Consider the following 7,659-nt stretch of genomic DNA (forward strand, 5'->3'; position numbering starts at 1 on the left):
ATAGCGACCGGCCGGTCATCTGATCCCTTAGGTCAGTGGTTCTCAACCTTCCTAATGCCGCGACCTTTTAATTCAGTTCCTCATGTTGTGGTGACTCCCAATTTCATTGTTACAAATTGAACATAATGAAAGCATAGTGATTAATCACAAAACAACATGTAATTATATATGTGTTTTCCGATGGTCTTAGGCGACCCCTGTGAAAGGGCCGTTCAACCCCCAAAGGGGTCGCGACCCATAGGTTGAGAACCGCTGCTCTAGTCAGACCTTGGGGATGGTTTCCAAACCATTCGGTAGTTCACACATGAAATCCAAGAGGTATCAACCCTGCTCTGTAACTTTGCTTTGCACAACTCATAGTCCTTTTAAAAAAAAATTTTTTTTTTTATTTCAGATAGGAAGGGAGAGGGAGAGAGAGCAACATCAGTGATGAGAGAGAATCATTGATCAGCTGCCCCCGCACCTCCTATCCCGGGGATTGTGCCTGCAATCCAGGCATGTGCCCTGACTGGGTTGAACCATGACCTCTTGGCTCATAGGTCAATGCTGAACCACTGAGCCATGCTGGCCAGGTCAACTCACTGTACTTAAACAGAAGAAATAGTGGCGAGTTCAGTGTGGGGCAGTTCAGTTTCTAGATCATACTTTAACGATGCCAAAAGTAATATGGGCCGAACCAGTTTGGCTCAGTGGATAGAGCGTCGGCCTGCGGACTCAAGGGCCCCAGGTTCGATTCCAGTCAAGGGCATGTACCTTGGTTGCCAGCACATCCCCACTGCAGGAGGCAGCTGATCGATCTCTCTCATCGATGTTTCTAACTCTCTATCCCTCTCCCTTCTTCTCTGTAAAAAATCAATAAAATATATATTTTTTAAAAGTAATATGGACATTTTTAAAAATACGATATTGAGGATAACAGCAACTATGGTATAGAAATAGCACAGTAAGGATATAGGTATATAAAACCTGTAATTTACAGCCTTGTGATTCAAAGCAAAATAGTCACTCATGGACTTTTAATGGGTAGTAACTTGCACTTGGTTGTAGGCTATAGGTTATAGGTATTGAGCTTATTATTATTAGCACAAGCTCATTGGAATAGGAGCCCAACAATTACGATAGGCTTTGGAACTTTGTGAGCTTTTAAGAATTTCTGTTCAAAAAATAGATTCCTACTTTCCACCCAGTTTTTCTGTAAACCTAAAATTGCTCTAAAAATAAAACCTATTAATTTTAAAAATTTATAGTCTAGATATAAATAATATTCTTTTTTTAAAAAAAGTTGGAGTCAGTTTGTTTTTGTTAAACAGTTATAAAACTAAACTAGATTTGTTTTGTCTTTAGAAAGAATTTAAGGAAACCTAACTTACGAAGTATGTACTTCTTAACATGAAGATGAATTACTGTTCCTGGTTAGACAAATCAGGAGAGGGTGTTAACCTGAGTGAGCATGAAAAAAGAAGTAAGATTCTTTAGGAGACGCGCTTTGGAGGACAGTTGGAAGTGACTGAAATGCACAACCGCAAGGGGAACCAGTGGTGTTTCACTGCAGGGGGAGCAGTGTTGCTCTATTTTTGCTTTTGCGTAATTAACATAATTAAAATGCCCCAAATGGAAAAGTAGTTTGGGGAATTGACTATGTATATGATTACTCTCAAGCAGGTCATGGGTAAAAGCAGCTGTGTATTTTTGACACAACTACAAATCAACAACCTTCAAAAGAATCCCAATCATCCACTGACTCAGGTCAGACATATTTTCCATTCAGGTGTGTGTTTGATACCGTAAGGCCTTAGATAGTTCCAGAAGTGACCGTAGTCCTGGAAACTCTCAGGAACACCAGTTACCATGCTTAGAATGTTGCAATAACTCTCCTATATATTACCTACAACTAAAAATATAATGATGGTTATTTCATAGTGTCTCAGGAACTGTGAATGATAACCATGACCTAGAATTCCTGAATCGCATAGTTAATTAAGTTGGGTTGTTAACATGCCATCTGCCTTCTCTTTATCATTCAGGTAGTGTTAGGCACACTGAGAAGGCATCACAGGCCGGAGTTTTCTCCTCCTGGAGCCGCTTGTCAAATTTTTCTGATATGTCAGGAAAATGTTATAGTTGAGCACCTTCCAGAGGGCTTTTTAAGTCAGCAGCTATAGCTCTAATGAAACAGTCACCCAGAATGAAAGTTGGGAGGACACAATTTTCTACCTGCGTTGGTGGATGGTTGGGATTCTTTGGAAAGCTGTTGATTTGCAGTTGTGATTTGCAGCAATAAAGGAATAATTAATGGAGAGATCTTTGCCAAGATCCATATCAGTACCTTTCAAAACTACACAGCCTCGTCCTGGATATAGCAATAGCCCTAAAGGGTTGTGGGTTTGATTCCCAGTCAAGGGCACATACTTCGGTTGCAGGTTTGATCCCCCCAGAGCAACCATGTTGAAATTTCTCCTCCCCCCACCCCCAATGAAAAAAATAACCTCAGATGAGGATATAAACACACACACACACACACACACACACACACATACACACACACACACAGAAAAGGCACAGCCAAGTATTGCATAGTCCAGATCATGTCCTCCAATATTGTCCACAGAAAATCCTACAGGGGCACATTCTCAGAGGCACATGTTGAGAAAATCTCCCAGGGGCCAAGAGCTTTAATGAAGAAGGAAGACGACAACTCCAGTATTACATCAAGAGTTCACTAAGGGAACTTACACATCTTGAGTGGTGGCAAGACGATGTGGGTCGCCTCGATGCCTAGGCCTTTGCTAAAGAATTTGGCAGGTGCTAAAGAATTACATAGAACAGGGCAAGATGGACGGGGTCCTGGAGTGTGACTCATCTGGGATGAGTGAAAGTGCCGCATCATGCTTACCAAGGGCAGGGGGCAGGGCAGTGGCCTGTTCCGGGAAGCAGCACACCTGAGGAGCACAGGGCAGGAGTAGACCAGTCTCTGGGAGGTACTGCAGGAAGCAATCCCTGTTCTGGCTGGAATTAGCTCGAGGGTCCTGCAGCGGCCACCTCATGGAACAGTCTCTCCTCCACAGCAGAGGTGCTGCTGCTGCTTTTCCACTTTTTATGTTGAGAGTACGCAGATTATAGCGGGGGCAGTGAAACAAGGAAGGGCTTAGAATAGAAGCAGCAGGAGAGCCTAGGCGGGGCTGCTTTGGTCCTCTAGAAATGTTGTGGGGAAGAAATGGAAGTGGGCGGGGCTGCTTTAAGTCACAGGGAAGTCAGAGAAAAGGGGCCTTGGGCAGGGTGAGGGGGTTAACCCGAGATGAGCTGCTGCTGTCCAGGGCTCCCCTGGTTGCAAGTCTTGTGGGGACCCTTAGAACTTACGAGAAAAAGCACACCTGAGAAAGGAGGGGAAGCAAGGCGTGGGTGTGGGCATGCTCCCCAGAGGGAGCGCGCCCAGAAATGCTTAACATAAATTACTTTCTCAGTGTGGGAGGTAAAGACAAACAGGTCTAACTGTGACTTGGTACTTTTTTTTTTTATTGTTTAAGGTATTACAAATAGTCTGCACACCCCCTACAGGGATGTGCCCGCAACCAAGGTACATGCCCTTGACTGGAATCGAACCCGGGACCCTTGAGTCCGCAGGCTGATGCTGTATCCACTGAGCCAAACCGGTTAGGGCATCCCCTTCCCCTTCCCTCCCTCTCTTAAATCAGTAAAAATTTTAATGCAATACTGAGTGATTATATGAAGACCTCAACAACTGAGCCACTCCCCTTTTTATGGTTACTGCACCAGCTTTTTTACAGTAAAGTCATTAAATGATAAATATGAACTATATCAAACACAAAGAATATAAGCATTTTATATAAATCTCACAAGATAAGTCTCTTGTTACTGTCTTATATCATACTGAATGACTCTTCTTTTTTTCAATTTAAAAGATTTGGGGAGCCAAAGATACATACTGCATGGTATCACTTATACATGTGGAATCTAAAAAAAAATTTAAGTCAGACTCATAAAAATACAGACTGGAATGGTGGTTGTCAGGGGCTGGGAGTTGGGACAAATAGGAAGAGATTGGTAAAGGGCATATATTTTCAATTATAAAATGAATAAGGTATAGGGATCTAATATGTAAAACTAGAGACCTGATGCACGAAATTCATGCATTAATCCTCAGCCCGGCCTGTGCCCTCTCGCAGTCTGCCTCTCGCAGTAGAAATAGAGACTGGAATGGTGGTTGTCAGGGGCTGGGAGTTGGGACAAATAGGAAGAGATTGGTAAAGGGCATATATTTTCAATTATAAAATGAATAAGGTATAGGGATCTAATATGTAAAACTAGAGACCTGATGCACGAAATTCATGCACTAACCCTCAGCCCGGCCTGTGCCCTCTCGCAGTCTGCCTCTCGCAGTCCGGGACCCCTCGTTCCTTACTGCCCGCCTGCTTGCTCCTTACCGCTCGGCTCACTGCTCCTACCACCACTGTTGCACTCGCCAGCTGTGAGCCCGGCTTCTGGCTGAGTGGCCGCTCCCACTGTGGGAGCACACTGACCACCAGGGGGTAGCTCCTACGTTAAGCGTCTCTCTGGTCAAAGGAAGAGGAAAGGGGTCAACTATCAAAACAGAAAACTTTTAGATATATAATTGCTCTATCCCAGCCAAAATCACAGAAAGAACCACAGTCCTATCACACCCCCTCTCCGTCAGCAAATGCTGAATGGGGAGCTTAGACTTCCCCTCTCGCCTGGCTGTAACAAGGTACCTCTCACACCCCCCCTCCTGGGAGGGTATCAAGAAGACAGGGTGGAGATATGGGGCTTTCATCACCACGTGTTGTTGCTGAGATCTCCCAAAATGTCAGGGGAGACCACCAGGGGATCCTAGACTTCATCCCACATGGCAATAACGAGGTGCCACTCTCCCTCCCCATCAGAGTCAGAGGAGGCCAAGGGAATTGGCAGAGTGGATTTAAAAACATGACCCAGCTATAAGCCAGAGCATAATACTCAGGGGGGGTGGTCGCTAATCTCAAAAGGTCACATGCTGTATGATTCCATTTATATAACATTCTAGAAATGACAAAATTATAGAGATAGAAAACAGATTAGTGATTGCCAGGGGTTAGGGATGGTGACGGGTGGAGAAAGAATGTGAAACCAGAAAGATCTTTATGTTAATGGAATAGCTCTGTATCTCACTTGCAATGGTGTTTACAAATCTACACATGTGATAGGGCATAGAATGATACACACTCACTGAACCCCTGTTGGTTTCCTGGTTTTGATATTGTACTCTAGTTAACATTAAGATGTACACGGCACCTCTTTGTCCTATCTTTGCAATTTCCTGAGAACCTATACATATTTCAAAATAAACAATTTAATGAACCACTAGTACCCATAATAATGTGAATAAATCATCAAGACATTATGCCAAGTACATAAAGCCAGATGCCAAAGAGTATATTATGTGTGATTCCATTTATATATAACTATAGGAAAGACAAATCTAATTTATGGTGACAACAAACCCATGGCTTCCTGGGGCCAGGGAGTTGACTGAGCACAAAGGAACATTGTGATGCAATGAAAACATTGCTTATACTAGTATGTAAGTGGTCATAAATGTAAGGATGTGTAAATCTGTCAGAACTCATGAGGGTATACATTTTAAATGCATGCATTTTATTGTATATAAATTGTACATTGCCAAAACCGGTTTGGCTCAGTGGATAGAGCGTCGGCCTGCGGACTGAAAGGTCCCGGGTTCGATTCCGGTCAAGGGCATATACCTTGGTTGTGGGGACATCCCCAGTGGGAGATGTGCAGGAGGCAGCTGATTGGTGTTTCTCTCTCATCGATGTTTCTGACTCTCTATTTCTCTCCCTTTCTCTCTGTAAAAAATCAATAAAATATATTTAAAAAATTGTACATTACTGTTTATAATCACTTCTTAATAAAACAAAAAATCACCAAATCATAGTTTATGAATAAGAAAAGAACAAAATATTTTCATAAACAGTAAAATATATAATGGTACATTTTTATTATAAAATATGGCTTACTTGATGGCGTATTTTACAGACCTAGAACAAATATTCCAAAAATGTATATGAAACCAAAAAAGATCCCAAATAGTCTCAACAACCTTGCGAAAAAAACAAAGGTGGAGTTATCACAATATCTGATATCAAACTATACTGCAAAGCCATTGTAATCAAAACAGCCTGGTGCTGGCATAAGAACAGGAATGTAGACCAATGAAACAGAACAGAGAACCACTTCTTTATGGTCAGTTAATATTTGCCAAAGGAGGCAAGAGTATACAATGGAATAAAGACAGTCTCTTCCATAAATGATGCTGGGAAAATTGAACAGGTATATGCCCCCCCCCCAAAAAAATGAAACTAGACCATTAACTTACATCATATACAAGAATCAAATCAAAATGGATTAAAGACTTAAATATGTTTCGAAACCATAAAAATCCTAGAAGAAAACATAGTAAAATCTCAGACATCTCTCATAGCAATATTTCTGACAATATGTCTCCTACGGCAAGGGAAACAAAGAAAAAAATAAATATGTTTTCATCAAATTAAAAAGCTTCTGCACAGACAAGAAACCATCAATAAAATTAAAAGGGAACCCACTGTATGGAAGAACATTTTTGGCAATGATGCATCTAATAAAGGGTTAATATCCAAAATATATTTTAAAAAATTCTCCAGGAAAAAAAAAAAAGAGAACTATATAAGGGAAAAAATACTAGTAAATATTAAATAGTGAGTCAAAGTGAAAATATAAGGCCAATCACTGGGCAGTCTTCCCACACATACCCAAATGCAGTACCCTTTAAACTGGCTGACTCAGGTTCTAGAAATAGGAAAAAAGCAAGATGTCAAACTCCCTCCCTTGAGAGAAGTTTCCAGCAACTAAGAGAAGGCTACCCTCTGAAGAGGACCCTAGGAGGGTAGTGAGAAATCCACTCCACACCTAACTCACTCACACAGATCCTGGGCTGCCTGGGGAGAACGCTCTCACAGGTTGGCACGTTGTTGCAAGTCACTGTCTCTCGGACCCAGACAATGGGTGCCCGGGTGCTCCAGCCTGAAGACTGTGCCTCTGCCTTACCCCTCACATTATCCATGATTCTTTGTTCCACGTAACAAAATCAATTCCGAGTGCTTTCTTTAAAAAATATATTTTATTGATTTTTGCTGTCTCTCGGACCCAGACAATAGGTGCCCGGGTGCTCCAGGCGAAAGACTGTGCCTCTGCCTCACCCCTCGCATTATCCATGATTCTTTGTTCCACGTAACAGGAAATCAATTCCAAGTGCTTTCTTTAAAAAATATATTTTATTGAGTTTTTACAGAGAGGAAGGGGGAGAGATAGAGTTAGAAACATCAATGAGAGAGAAACATCAAACAGCTGCCTCCTGCACACCCCGTACTGGGGACGTGCCCGCAACCCAGGTACATGCCCTTGACCAGAATCGAACCTGGGACCCTTCAGTCCGCAGGCCAACGCTCTATCTACTGAGCCAAACTGGTTAGGGCCCAAGTGCTTTTTTACAAAGCAAAGACATTTATTGGCTCCTACGATTTAAAACGGCAGGAGTTGTGTGACCTCAGGTATGGCTGGACTGAGGGGTTCAACAATATCATCAGG

This window comes from Myotis davidii, unplaced genomic scaffold (genome assembly GCF_000327345.1).
Source record: "Myotis davidii unplaced genomic scaffold, ASM32734v1 scaffold1561, whole genome shotgun sequence".
NCBI lineage: Eukaryota > Metazoa > Chordata > Mammalia > Chiroptera > Vespertilionidae > Myotis > Myotis davidii.